The sequence below is a fragment of the Rhinolophus sinicus genome, chromosome 4, assembly GCF_057876585.1.
Source record: "Rhinolophus sinicus isolate RSI-liver-muscle chromosome 4, RSI-T2T, whole genome shotgun sequence".
NCBI classification, from domain to species: Eukaryota; Metazoa; Chordata; class Mammalia; order Chiroptera; family Rhinolophidae; genus Rhinolophus; species Rhinolophus sinicus.
In genome coordinates, this window is record NC_142504.1 from 77386862 (window position 1) to 77403164 (window position 16303).

Here is a 16303-nt window from a genome sequence, read left to right on the forward strand (position 1 = left end):
TATGGGATAACCAATATCTGACCATTTTTACTTAGAAAAGTGACAATTTCATATGGGTCAACATAATACATTCTAATGGTTTGACATATGTTCACAAAATATCAAGCCTGGAAAGAGCAGTATCCTGATACATTCTAATGGTTTAACATATGTTCACAAAATATCAAACCTGGAGAGAGCAGTATCCTGATACATTCTAATGGTTTGACATATGTTCACAAAATATCAAACCTGGAGAGAGCAGTATCCTGATACCAAAGATCGAAGTCTGGGCCAGACCACTGACCTTTAACCTCCTTCTGTGGCCTTTAATCTGCTACTTTTGAGAAATGAGTCAAGTACATATCTCCATGCACAAGATGTGACTAAAACAATTAAAGTTGAACCACTTTTAGACAAAACATGCACTGTCCAGGTTGAGTTTGAAAACCTTAATTAGAAATCATACTTGTTTTTTTCTGCCCCAGAAAAAAGTGGACTGGGTTGGTCTAAACTCTACGACAAGTGTTTCTGGTTTCCCCGTGCATGGCAAGAGAGTGAGCCTGACAGTTTCCTCTAAAAGATGATCCTTTGTTTTTTATTACTGTCTGAGAAAAGAGGAATCTTTGGGACCACAAAGAATGACCGACTAACATACAAAATATTCACGAACACCTCATACGCCAACTGGTGTTTAATAATTACTGTTAAAAATATTCACAGTGGCAAATAGAACAATTTAGTTCTGTTATGTGAATAAACAAATCCAGATAATGTGGCTTCTTTATTAAAGGTTGTTATTCTCCTACTATATGCATATTAATCAATGCAAGAAATGTAGAGAGAATTAAGATATGCTTTACTTCATATTTTGCCTGTAACAAAACCATAAACTTGAATGAAAACTAGAATTGTCATTTATTTCCTAGCGACCAAACAAATTTTATGAAGCTAAGTATTGGCCTTAAATTTTCTTTATATCATCTCTCGTTAACATGTTGACCTCATTTCATCCAGGTAGGCTGTGTATAATATTACAAAAGAAACTGGAATGCTGAGAAGAAAAAAAAACTAGGAAAATCAGGCAATAACAAAGCTGGATCATTTATGTTCCAAATGTTCCTTTTCATCCATCAATGTTTTTTCCACCTGAACTCTTCAGATATAATCTTCCATATACTTGAAGATTCATACTAAGTCGACATAATTCCAACACTACTAATTGGTTTGAACAATTTAGTAGAGTAAAACCCAGTCACTTGGGATTGTTGAATGAAACAACTGATTGATTGAGCTGTTCACTTTCCACCTGGCTGTGTGAGTTTAATGTGACTGCAACATTGTTGTATCATCAGGTCAAGTGTAGAAAGAATTCATTTCCTGTAACAGGGTGTGTGTGTGTGTGTGTGTGTGTGTGTGTGTGTGTGTGTGACATTTAGCCCAGAATGATGCCCTGTGAAACAAAACTCTTTTCTGTCTTGTTCACAATTGCTTATCTAGTGCCTAGACCGTCAGCATTCCGAAAATATTTGTTGAATGAGTTAATTAATGAAAAAATTATTATCAGTTGCCTATCTATCCAGACAAAACATTTGTGTATAGAAAATCTGACCAGTCACATTTGATATCTCAAGCTCTCCCAACATAAACACCCCTAGGTAATTATAGAACTGAAAAAGTGCTGTTGGCTCCAGTACTGATTTAGGCTCAAGACAGTGGTTTCCAAACTTGAGCATACATCAGAATCACGTGGGGGACTGGTTAGAATGCAGACTGCTGGGCCCCAGCCCTAGAGTTTCTGTTCAGTAGGTCTGGGTAGGCCTGAGAATCTGCATTTCTAGCACATTTCTAGGTAAAGCTGATGCTGTTGGTCCAGAGACCACATTTGGAGAACCATGAGTTAAGAGAACCAGACTACTTGGTAAGGATAGCCTTTTGTTTTGTTGACTGATTTATTTTCTGCAGAAATCATGTTTATAAGCAGTAGATTGCTTGTACATATAACATAATCTTATCAGTTTTCTGGAATTCATGTTGTGTCCATTATCCTGGATGGTATCTGACAGTGAATCTTTCTAGTCCAATTAGAACCTGTCAATTAGGTGGCAAGAAGAAATTCTACAAGCACACCGTTCTTCTTGACACTGTAAGAGTGTCCAAACATTCCCACATGTAATTTGCTTTGCTAGGCATTATTTCTTAAACTAGGTTTAATTGTCCTTCTCCTTAGAAGACACTCTCTAGGTAATTGTTGTCAGTAAAAGCATTAACAAACTACAGCTGTTGTTTATCACACTGAGGTGCATTAATAGTTAATACCTCCAAATAGTAACAAGCAACATGAAAACAATAGTGGCACGTTGGTAAAAACTACATTTATAGTAATATTGTTAAAATTTCTAGCTTCATCTTTGGAGCCTAGCCAGTGGGACATACTTATCTATGTTAAGAATTTTGCGGGTGCCTCATAAAGGTTAAGTAATACTCTTAGCAAAAGCATAACCTCTTGCAGGTTTTAGAAGTATGACTCTAGTAAAGCTTTTTAAACAAACTTGGTAGGATCCTTAGCTTCTGTAGTGGAAAGTTTCACAAGAATTAAAGAACATGGAAACAACCAAAATGTCCTTCGATAGATGAATGGATAAAGAAGTTGTGGTACATATACACAATGGAATACTATTCGGCGATAAGAAAAGATGATATAGGAACATTTGTGACAACATAGATGGATCTTGAGAGTGTAATGCTGAGCGAAATAAGTCAGACAGAAAAAGCAGAGAACCATGTGATTTCACTGATATGTGGTATATAAACCAAAAACAACAAAAGAACAAGACAAACAAATGAGAAACAGAAACTCATAGACACAGACAATAGTTTAGTGGTTACCAGAGGGTAAGGGGGGTGGGGGGTGGGAGATGAGGGTAAGGGGGATCAAATATATGGTGATGGAAGGAGAACTGACTCTGGGTGGTGAACACACAATGGGATTTATAGATGATGTAATACAGAATTGTACACCTGAAATCTATGTAGTTTTACTAACAATTGTCACCCCAATAAATTTAAAAAATAAATTTTTAAAAAAAGAAAGAATTAAAGAACATTAGCCTAGTAGATTTACTAATCTATAACTTTCTCTCAAAGGTATCACTTTCTTTAGTAGCTTTATATAGCTCAATAGACAAGTAAAATAGAGCATTGAACATTTAATCTGCTTATTCAACAGAACCTCCAGAATTGTTCATGGTGGGGTGGGAGGCAAGATGTCTGAAGGAAGGCAATCACTCTGCTTTTCTTCTCAAAATATTACCCGAAAGGGCCGCAGCTCTGCATTAGCCATGCCAGCACCTGCTTGGGAGAGTCCTCCTCCCTGCACGGGGGAAGTACTAAGCAAGAAATAATTTACTTCAAATGCTGCCAAGGTTGAGTATCTAAAGACTGGTTCGAGTTGCACATCGAGCAAGGAAGCAGGTTCGGGGCAAGTGCAAGCACCTGAGACTAACACAGGAAGGCTGTCTGACAGCCCCTAGTTGGAGATTTTCCTCAAAAAGATTTACATGATGCCAAGTTAATCTTGAGGTTTCTTGCCTCACCTCCTTTTATGTCCCTCCCTGAGCATTCTTGTATAAACTTGTCCTCAGGATGTCTTTCTCCTCTCATAAACTCCCACCTCTGGATAGCCTTGGCACCTCTGCCTTACCCTGAGGCCCTTGAATTACCTGTCCATTTCCACATTTCTATGCTTAAAAACCTCCCTTTGAGGCAGGAATGCAAGCTCTTCTTCCTGGGTCAGGCAGAGACAGCCTTCATTTCTAGGCCAAACAGGCTTTCAGTCAGGCTTTCTCCCCTTTGTCCCAAAAGACCTTCCTGCCCTCTGGAAATAAGAAAATGAACTACCTTGACAATTAATTATCTAGCAAGGGCCAAGTGAGAGACTCAACCTTTGGAAGAACCAGTTTGCAGACCATTCTGATTCAAAGCAAAACCTGGAACTGAATCCATAGGGGGAAAACAGCCAGCACACGACACGCACAGTACTCCTTTCCGGGTGTCACTGGCCACCAAAGTGTGTCTTCATCTGCTTGGAATGTTATAACAAAATATCATAGACTGGGTGACTTACACAACATAAATTTATGTCTCAGTTTTTGTGAAATGGATAGGCTGAAATTTCCTAAATCTTCAAGTTCTGATTTTGGATTTGTTTAACAATTCCTTTTTCAATTCATCTCTCTCTTCTCATGTTTTACTGTAAGCAATTAGGAGAAACCAAGACCCTCTTTCAACACTTTGCTTAGAAATCTCCTCAGCTAAATATCCAGTTTCTCTGCTTGCAAGTTCTACCTTCCAAAACACGAAACATGAACACAATTCAGCCAAGTTCTTTGCCAATTTATAATAAGGATTACCTTTCTTCTGGTTTCCAGTAACATGTTACTCATTTCCATCCGATACCTCACAGGAATGTCCTTTAATGCCCTCAGTTTCACCAATTATGTTCCTGATTATATATATATTCTCTAAGAAGATGGAAGCTTTCTCTCCAGCTCTCCTTTCTTTCTGAGCTCTCACCAGAATTTCCGTTAATGTCCATATTTCTCACACACACCTCAAAATTCTTTCAGTCTCTACCCATTACCCAGTTCCAAAGCCACTTCCACATGTTTAGGTATTTGTTATAGCAGCACCTCACTTCTCCTCACAAGCACCATCTCTTACATCCAGCACCACCTCTCCCTCCAAGCAAAGTCCCATCAGCTAGATTGGGATTTCACACTTGTCTTTTTTCCTCTTTCCACAGCTCCAAAATAACAAAAGTTTCTCACTTACCTAAAAAATCACACCTGTCCTTTCCATATCCAACCTAAATACTTTTCTACTCTTCTCTTAACTCTTTAGCTTGAAATTTTGCTTATGTTAGCCTCCTAGATTCTCCCTTTCTTTCTCTGTATTAATTCTTGCCCACCTTCTCAGGAGCCTTTTTCTTCCTTGCCTCTTAAATATCTATATCCCCCAGGTGTCTTTTCTTGGCTCTTATATCTTTTCACTCTAGAAACTAATGATTCCTCCCTTTGGGGAGCTAAGAATAAGAAAGAAAGAAAAAAAAGCTATGAATGTCTCTTCAGAACATACATTTGTTAAATATTTTTAAGACCCTATTATGGGCCAGGCACTGTTCTAGTTGCTGAGGATATAACACAGAACAAAACAGACAAGATCCCTGTTCTCATGGGGAAGACAGATAATAAACAAATAAGTGTAAATATATATATAATATATATATATATATATATATATATATATATATATATATATATATATATATATATGATTTCAAATAGTGACAACTGCCACAAAGAAAAACAAAGCAGAGTAGGAGTCATGGAGAAGAAAGAACTCTCTGAGACATATATTTGACCAGATGTTATTTAAAGCTATGACTCTGGATGAGATCACCTAGGGAGGAGAGCAAATAGAGAAGAGGAAGCTGAGGACTCATCCCTGGGGTATTTCACCCTTTCAATTTCAGTAAAAATAGAAAGACCCAGTGGAGGAGATTGAGAAGGAAGTAACTGGTGAGATAAGAAGAAAACAAAGAAAATGTGAAATTCGGGAAGCCAACAACTACAAAAATAGTGTTTCAAGAAAGAAGAAGGAATCAACTGTGTCACATACTGCTGAGAGGAAGAGTAAGGTGAAGATTAAGAATTGTTTATTGAAATTGGCAAGAAAGAGACTCTTGCCAATCATAATAAGATTGGTTTTAGTGGGATCAGAGTACAAGAGCCTGGCTGGAGTGTGTTCCAGAAATAATGAGAGATGAGAGAGCAACTCTTTTAAGAGACTTGCTATAAAGAAGAGCAGAGAAATGGGAGAGGGGTTGTGGGATGGGAATGTGTGGTCATGAGAAACCTTTTTGAAATGGAACATATTACATCATGGAGATGGGATGATGAGTACAAAGTAAAACTGATGGTGCAAAAGAAAAAGAGGATGAATGCAGAAGTAGAGTTCTTTAGCAGATGAGAGGGGACAAGATCTGGATCTAATTGGGGTTAGATAGGAGTCAGAACAGTTCACCTGCTGCAAGACGGAGAAAAAAGCTGAGTATATATACAGATGCAGAGTAACTGGTAGATTTGACGGTGAGCCTGTGAAGTAGTTCTCTTATAACTGCTCCTGGCTTCTCAGTTAATTAGATGAAAAGTCGTCAGCTGAGTATGAGGAGAGAAGTGTTGTTCAAGATTTGAGAAATAAGATTGCTGCCCTGCAATGGAAAGATTGCTTAAAATATGTGCTCATAGATTTAAAGTGAGACCAATCAACACAGTTGAATGTTGTCCTCCAGCTACATTCAGCTGAACTTCACGTTAACAACTTTTGCTCTACACCTTCTCTCTGAGTGACTTCATCCAAATCTATGACTTAGCCAACATTCATGTCTCATGATTCTCAAATGGATCTTGAGATGACTATGCTAAGCAAAGTAAGTCACACAGAAAACGTTAAGAACCATATATGATTTCACTGATATGTGGGATATAAAACTGAAAGCAACAAAGGAACAAGACAAACAAACAAAGAAACAAAAACTCATAGATACAGACAATAGTTCAGCGGTTACCAGAGGGTAAGGGGGGAGAGGGGATAGTAGAGGAGAGTAAAGGGGGTCAAATATATGGTGATGGAAGGAGAACTGACTCTGGGTGGTGAACACACAATGTGATATATAAATGATGTAATACAGAATTGTACACTTGAAACCTATGTAATTTACTAACCATTGTCACCCCAATAAACTTTAATAAAAAAAATGAAAAATCTGTATCTCTAGGCCAAGCCTCTTTTTTGGAATTCCAGACTCATAATGTCTACCAGATTTCTCAATTTAAAATCTCCACATGTCTCTTAAACTCAACATACCCAAAACTAAAATAGAATTTTAAAACTACTCCAATAATTCTTAGCTCTGCTAACGACCCACCATCTATCTAATACCTAAAGGAGGAGTGAACGTCCTGCTACATTTCTTCCTCATACACTCCACTCCTTGACCTCCGAACAGTCAGAAATTCTTGTGATCCTACTTTCCTCACATCCTGCATATCTGTTCCCTCTAATTTCACTGCCATTTCCCTAAATTCAGTCCTTCACCAATTTGAACTTGCGTTCCTGCAACAATCTCCTGTCACTTTGATGTCAGTCTATGCCCACTTCAATCCACCTTCCACACTGCTTCCAGACTTCTCTTTGGAAAATGCAAATCTCATCACCTCACTCCCCTACTTAAAATATTTCAAAAGGTCTCTTCAGCTCAAAAAGTAAAATTCACTTTAAGGTGTGATGTTGACTATCCTTTAGTTTAATAACCTACCAATTTGCGTTATGGCCTTTTCTTTCAGTCATTCCAAATTGCTTGCAGTTTGCCATACTTCACGTTGTGCCACACTTATGTAACTTCAAACACAGCCTTCATGTGAAAAACCTTCTTCTCATGTGCTCTTACTACCAGCACCTGGACCTTCCTTTAAAACTCCATCCTAACATCTACTGCAGGCAAACTTCTATGCACTCACAAAGTACCCTGAATAGACTATACTTATACTCACTTATCACATTGATTTCATGTGACCTCACACCTTTTCCAGATACCTCCCCGTTTCCCTGCTCTCCTTTGTAGCAAAACCCCATCAAAAATTGTCAATACTCACTGTCATCCCTTCCTCTCCTCCTTTTGTCTCTGGAATGCATTTAAATCGATCTTTTCATCTTGACTATTCTAGCAAAATTACTCTTGACAAAGTCACAAATGTCTTCAACATGGCCATAAAAAATAGTCAGTCCTTAGTCTTCATCTGACTAACCTATCGCCGTTGCATCATTTGATACAATTACTCACACCTTCCTTCTTGAAAGACTTTCTTCCCTTGGTTTCTAGGCAGCGTCTTTTCTTGATTCTCCTCTTAGCTCACTGCAGACACTACTCCATCCCCTTTGCTGCTTCTCCTGATCAACCTGATCTCTAAAACCTGGAGTGCTCTTTTCTATGCTTTATCTATTCACTTTCTAGATGATGTCATCAATTTCGTAGCTTTAAATATCACCCATAAACAGTGCCCAAATAAGTATCCTAGCCCAAACCTCTACCCTGAACTCTAAACCAGAACACCCAACTGCCAACTTAATACGTGCACTTGAATGTCTGATTGGCATCTTACCAAATTCTTCAGCAATGTTCCTTTTTCAGTAAATGGCTATTTCATTCTTCCAGTTTCTCAAGCCAAAAGCTTGGAGTCATCCTTGACTTCCCTCTTTCTCTCCCACCTCACATTCAATCCACCAGCAAATCTTGTAAGATCTACCTTCAAAATATATCTACAATCCAGCCACTTTTTACTCATCACCATATTCAGCCCCATTCTCTCTCATCTGGATTACTGTAACAGCGCCCACAACTGAGCTCCCAGATTCTGTCCTTGTCTCCCTTTACACAGCAGCTAGAGTGATGCTTTGTAAATAAGTTGTATCATGCCTCTTCTCTGCTCAGAATCCTCATTATTCCCATATAAGGAGCATTACAATGGTTTACAGAACCATTGGTTTACATAATCTAACCCCCGATACTTCCTTCCTAACTCATCTCCAACAACTCTCCCCAATGCTCTTCTCCAACTACATTGGTGGCCAACCATGGTCCTGCTTCAGGCCCTTTATACAGGAGGCTTCCTCTGCCTAGTATGTTCTTCCCCGGGGATATTTACATGCTCACTGCCTTACCTCCTTCACATCTCTGCCACCCTCACAGAGATGTCTGTCTGATTATTTTCAATTGCACTTATCACTGTCTCCTATATTGTTTCTTTATTGGTTTATCATCTGTCTTATTCCATTATAATGTAAGCTCTATCAGGACAAGTGCTTTATTTTATTCACTGCTGGATCCCCAGCACTAAAATATGGCCAAGAACAATAGATATTCACTAATAAATCAAATGTATTTAAATACTGCTCTACTTATGTGTCTTCCCCCACTGGAATCTATGTTCTTTTAAAAGAGAGACCATATCATGTTCAACTTTAAGTCCCCTTTGCCTAGCAAAATGCCTAGTAAGTGTTCAATCTATTCATGAATAAGTAAGTGAATGAGTATACAACTCACCTACAAGAATGAGGTCAAATAGTCCTTAGGACAGATGGTTAACAAAAGGTTGACAGTATCAGCCAAGTGAAAAGAGAAAATCTACTCCTGAGAGAATCTGGGCTCCAGAGGAGGCAGAAGACTCAGGCCAACTGCTTGGAGCTTTGCACCCCTTTGGCCACAGTGACAGTTTCAGACATGGATCTCCGTCAGAGCCATGACTTCTAGGATAAAGACAAGTGCTCCATCTATTAGAACACAAGCTGAGAGGATATAAGATCTGGAGTCACTGCCACCGTTTTGCTACCACATGAAATTATAGACTGAAGAAAACACCGCAGCAGACAGAACCAGTAAATAGAGAAAACCAATTCTGAGGGCATTACTTGAGCTCTGAATTCAGTGCTCCCTGAATTTAAAACTAGAGTTTTAAATTATATGAGTGAATACATTCTTTTATTGCTTAAACTGGTTTGAATTCAGTTTTCTGTCACTTGTTACAGAAAAAAAAAGTCTTGATTGTTTCAGAGTGGTTAAAAAATTAGATTCTTGAAACCCAATGCCAGATATTCTGACTGATTATGTCTAGACCATGCAACTTGTATTTTAGTAATGTCCCCAGAAGTATCCATCAGGTTCTGAGTTGCAAGCAGCAAACCAAAGCCTAGCAGAACTCAAGTAAACAGAACTGATTAAAAGGGTATTAGGCAGCTTACAAAATACATAGGAGGGTTGGAAAGCCAAGCCTGGAGCTACAGAGAGGAATGAAGCCCAAAATCACACTGCCAAACTTATCTAGTGAAGCAGTCTCTGAGGTTGCCCAAGAACACTAAACTAAACACTATGACTTGCACATCTGCCCCCAGGAACTCAATCTTGGGGCCACCACTATCACCTCTAGCACTGCTACCACTGCTACCCTGTAGATTCAGTCTTGTTGCAACTGCTACTACAAACCGTTGCCAACGCCAAGCCAGAAGCTTGATTTTGCTATTACTGTTAATGCAACTAGAAAACCAGAAACATTTTTCTATGACCTCCTCTCCTTTGCATCACTAGCTCCTCTGCGTGGGATTTTCAAATTCTAGAAAAGAAAATAGGTTCTGTCTTACAATTATATTCACAAATTGGGGGAGGAACCATCCACAAAATAGGACCAACCAAAAGAAATCTGTTATTCTGCCAATGAGCAAGCCATCAGGAGGCCCATTCTTTGGTGGAGTTTAATTTATACCACTGGTATTGTTTACCTCTTTCTCATATAAAAGGACATTTTACACATCTCCACCCAGACATACCAGATATACCATTTTGATCACACTGTTAGAGCAATTTAGGCTTACAACTAAATGATTTATTATTTTTTTCACTTGTTCCTCAGTGAACTGATAGCCCAGAGAACCTACTGATCCAGTGCCCACATGTTAGAGATAAAAACCACCTGAAAGAAAATTATTTCAGTCACATGTTCCAGGAATTTTACATAGTATGTGGCATGCCTACCAAAAATCTAGAAAGTAAATTTTCTGTAATCTTACAGTAGAAATAAACATGACAAATCTTTGTTTATAACCTCTTCTCTATTATGAGAGTGGGAGGCTTTTCTATCCTTCCACATAGAAATTTGTCCTCAGCTATGCTGTTCAAATTATTCCAGCCAAACAATTGGTCCCATCTCTAATGATCCATTGCTTTGTTCTGCTTTCTGTGTTCCCTCATGGTTTCTGACAGAACTCTAGAAAAATGAGTTTGACCTCTTCATTAAACTCAGTATGAAATGTGGCTGACATGCTCCCAGCTTCTTTCTTTTTCTTTTCTTTCTTTTTTTTTTTTTAATAAATTTTATTGGGGGACAGTATGTTTCTCCAGGGCCCATAAGCTCCAAGTAGTTGTCCTTCAATCAAGTTGTGGAGGAGGCAGCTCAGCTTCAGCTCCAAATCCAGTCATTTTCAATCTTTAGTTGCAGGGGGTGCAGCCCACCATCCCATGTGGGAATTGAACCGGCAACCTTGTTGTTGAGAGCTTGCGCTCTAACCAACTAAGCCATCCAGCTGCCCCTCCAGAAGCTCAGCTGCAGCTCATTGTCTTCAGTCTAGTTGTGGATGGTACAGCTCACTGGCTCATGTGGAAATTGAACCGGCATCTCTGTTGTTCAGAGCTTGCGCTGTAACCAACTGAGCCATCCGGCCTCCCCATCCCCGCTTCTTTCAACATGCAACCTATTACCCACTATCAGCTTTAAGCCAGAGACATGGTGAAAATTCTCAGGTGATGGGTCAAGTCTAGAATGAAGAATTTTCTGGCTCTCTTGCCACAACAAACTGTTTCTCAGTGTGGCACCTATACAGCTGACAAAGTCATCTTCCCTGACCCCCTTTCAGGCAGGCAGCCCCACATGCTGATTAGTAACCTGCAAGCACCTCCTTTATCATTGACAATATTTTGACTAAGACTTCTGCCTCCACCCTACACCTAATTTGTATACTGCCATACTGCCATTGGTAGAAGCTGTTGCAATCCACCTTTCCCCTTTGACAGTTTGTTTCAGTGGCTCCCACACACAGCTAAGGCTCTGAGTCATTGTCTGTCTGTTTTTCCATTGCATAACCTCAGGGAAGGGCTTTGCAAGTGTTTGATGATGAGGTTTTTACTCCCCCTTGGTTGGATCCCTTTGGAAAACTGCTAGGAGGTATCCCTCCTGAGCACTGAGCCTGTGCCAGCCCTTTGTCTCTCTTCTCATCTTTGCTCTGACTCCTAGGCCTTTCCCCAATTACCTGTTTTGTTCTGTTTAGGTTATGTTACTTCATGTGTAATCAGATTTGTACTGTTCTCTTCTGGTAGCAAAAGCAGAATGTAGGTCTCTTTTATCCAAAGACCTGAACTTCTTTGGAAACCTACAGAAGGCTCTGGATTATGAGCCTTGAATCTACTTTACAATGAACACATTTCATATCCTGCTTTAATTACACTGCAGGGTACATTAAATTTATTAAATTGTAGAGACAGAAGAATCTAAGAGACTTCCTACTTATTTTCCCTTATAAGAAAACAGAGATTCAGAGAGTTAAATTATTTTTAAAGAAAAATAGCATTTGTTTTAGTCCATGTGTAACCTTTGTGTTAAAAATAATCTTTGCATGTAATAACTTAATGAGTGATTTAATGGAAGGGAAGGAAGTAGGGGGATATACAACAATGTTTTATACAATGGTGTGGTAGGCTGAGTAACGCCCCCCCCAAAGATGTCCATATCCTAATCCATAGAACCTGTGAATTTGTTGCCCTACATTGCAAAAGAGACTTTATAGATGTGATTAAGTTAAGGCTCATGAGATAGGGTGATTATTCTGGATTATCTGGATGGACCCAAAGTAATCCCAATGTAATTACAAGACTCCTTATACGTGAAAGATGGAGGCAAAATAGTCAGGATAAGAGAAGAAGATGTGATGACAGAAGGAAGGTTGGAGTGATGTGATATGAGGACTCAATCTACCATTGCCGGCTTTGAACAAGGAAGGGAAACATGAACCAATACACATTGGCAGCCTCTATAACGTAGAAAAGGCAAAGAAATGGATTGTCCACTAGAGCCTCCAGAATGCATGCAATCCTGATGACAGCTTTAGCCCAGTGAAAACCATCTTAGACTTCTGACCTCCAAAACTATAAGATTATAAATTTGTGTTGTTATGATCCACTAAATTTGTTGTGATTTGTTACACCATTTGCTATAATTTATTACAATGGGAATTAACACAAATTTTGGTGCCAGAAGTAGGGTGCTGCTGTAACAAATATCTAAAAATGTGGAAGTGGCTTTGGAATTGGGCAATGGCAAGAGGCCAGAAGAATTTTGAGAAGCATGATAGAAAAAGTCTAGATTGCCTTGAACAGACTGTTGGTAGAAATATGGATGTTAAGGACCCTGCTAGTGAGTATTAGAACCAAGACTCTAACGGTTACATTTCCAAGTGCATATGTTTAACCACAATGCCATATTTTCTCCTTGAAAATATTATTTGATCCTAGAAAATAGTATCTAAGAGCCTAAATGTTGACTTTCAATTCAGAATATGATGAAGTAACTGAGACCAGATTTATTCTATCATAATCTAAACAAAATATATGAAATGAAAGTTTTCAGTTACTAGATATCAGACAATGCAAGAATAATATGTAAAAAAAAAAAAAAAAAGGAAGCATTGGGAACGTACAGAGGGATAGTGGATGGGGGGAGGGGGGTTCACACAGTGTGAGGGATATAAATGATAAATGTCTAAGTTTTGCTTTGTCTTGTGCACCTGAAACTAATTAAAGAAAAAAAAAAAATCAAATGATACCCCAAAAAAAAAAAAAAAAAAAGGAAGCAAATGAGAACAGCCCAATCAATAATCATCCTGGATTTCTGTCTGGAGACATTTTGTTTACTGTGATATGGAGAGTGGGATCCCAAGCAGAACATAGCAGTCTTTCTGAATTGAGACAGAATCAGAATTCAAGGGAATTGAGGGACAGAGTACTAGAAAGGGGTCTGTGTACAGGAAGACCTGCAGAAATATGCATAGGGATACCCTTGAGTCTGTTTCTAAATACCAAGTCACATATGGCTAAAGTTAAATGTCATGGACCAAGGCAAAGAATTACCAGAGAACAATAAAGTGAAAAAGTCTCAGAACTCAAAAAGGACTGGGAGAAGTTTGTGTTCTGACCATCAGAGTGGAGAGTCCTTATTAAACACCTGAGAATTCAGTAGAAATGCCAGAAAGGTCATGTACTGATAGCAGAAGTAAACCACGCTTAAAATAAAGCCTACTCTAAACTCCCCCAAACAAAACTTATAAAGAATTGTCAAAAATGATCCTGATAATATGCAAGTAACTTAAATGCTTAACTGAACAAAGCCTACCTAACAGTCTTTAAAGAACATAACAAAATACAGCACATCACAGTGTAAAAAGTACAATGTGCAACAGCCTGTCAAAAATTACTAGATATACCAGAATCAGGAAAATGCGACCCATAACCAGAAAAAGAAAAGTGGATCAATTAAAATACACCTAGAAATTATAGAATTAACAGATTAGGAATTTTGCATAGCTGTTATAAATATGTGAAAGTATTGAAAGAAAAGCAGGAACCTAAAGAGGTGAGAAAATGAATAAATTATAAACAAATAGAGAAGAAAAATACAGACTCTAAATAAAAAATTCACTGGGTGGAATAAGAGCAGAATAGACAGACACTGCAGAAGAAAAGACCGATAAACTTGAAGATACAGCAATTGAAACTATTCAAACTGAAGTATAGAAAGAAGAAAGACAAAAAATAAAAATAAAAAAGAACAGATCTTCATTAATCTTTATGACAATATTGGGTGGTTTAACATATGTGTAATTGAAGTCCCAAAAGGATAAGGGTTGGAGGATATAGAAAAAATATTTGAAGTAATTATGCCCAGAATTTGATGAAAACTGGGCTTACATACTCAAGAGGCTCAATGAATACTGAACAAAATTAACATAAAGAAAACTACTCCAAGTCACATCATAATAAATAGCCAAAACTAAGTGAATAAGAGAAAATATTAAAAGTTATCAGAGAAAAAATAAATAAATAAATAAAAGTTATCAGAGAATAAAGGAAAAATAACATATGGATGAATAAAGAATGGAAGCAGATATCCTGACCAGAAGATAACAAAATGAAATGCCACCTTTAAACTTTAAACTGATAAAAGAGTAAACTTTCAACATGTCTTCTATTTCCAGCAAAAATGTGCAGCAAAATGAAGGTGAAGTAAAGAGTTCTTTAGACAAACAAAAGCTGAAATAATTCATATCTAGAAGATCTGCACTATAAGAAACATTAAAGCTAAAGGAAAATAACATCTGGTGAAAACTTAGATCTAAACAAAGGAATGAATAATATCAAAAATCATCATTGAAAAGATGTTTTCTCTTTTATTAGTTTCTCTAAAAGCCAATTGAACTCAGAGAAAAAATAATAACCATGTATTTGGAGTATGTATCATATGTAAAAGTAAATATGTATAACAAAAATAGCACAAAAGACAATAGGAAAGAAATAGAATTATTCCATTGTAAGGATATTGCCTTACATGTGAAGTAGTGCAATATAACTTGGATGTAGACTGTTATAACTTAAAGATGCTTATTGGAAACATTAGAGCAACCACTAAAAAATAAAACAAGAAATACAATAATATAGATATGGAATAGAATTCTTAAAAATGTGCAATTAATTTAAAATAAGGCAGGAACAAAGAGCATGTGGAACAAATAAAAAACAAACAGTAATAATACAGATCAATGTACAGCTTCAGAGGCCTGTGGGACACCATCAAGCATGCCAGCATATACATAATAATGGGAGTTCCAGAAAGAAAAGAGAGAGAAGAAGGAGCAGAAAGAATATTTGAAAAAACAAATGGCTGAAAACTTCCCCAGTTTGATAAAAGATGTGAATCTCCACATCCAAGCAGTTCAACAAACTCTAATTATGATAAATGTCACATATAGGATGAGATCCACACTGAGACACATTATAATCAAACTTGAAAGCCAAAAGCACAGAATATTGAAAGCAGACGGAGAGAAGTAACTTGTCATACAAGGGATCCTTATAAAGATTAGCAATTAATTTCTCATTAAAAGCCATGGAGGCCAGGAGTCATTGGGATGACTTTTGAAAGGGCTGCGGGGGGAAAAAATTGTCAACCAAGAATTCTATCTAATCCAGCAAAACTGTCTTTCAGAAATGAAGGCGAAATGAAGACATTACCAGGTAAACTAAAGCTAAAGGAGTTTGTTAATAGTAGACCTGCCCTATAAGAGTACTAAAGGGACTCTTTCAGACTAAAATCAAGGCACACTAAATATTAACTCAAAGCCATATAAAGAAATAAAGAACTCCAGTAAAGGTAACTACATAGGTAAATGCAAAAGTCAATATTATTTTATTTTTGGTTTCTAACTCCTCTTTTTATTACCTATGTGATTTAAAAGCCAAATGCACACAAAAAAATAGCTATAATTCTGTACTAACAGGTAAACAATATACAAAGATGTAATTTGTGACAATAATACAAAGGAAGCAGAGCTGTATAGGAGCAGAGTTTTTGTATGGCATGGAAACTAAGTTGTTATCAATTCAAACTAG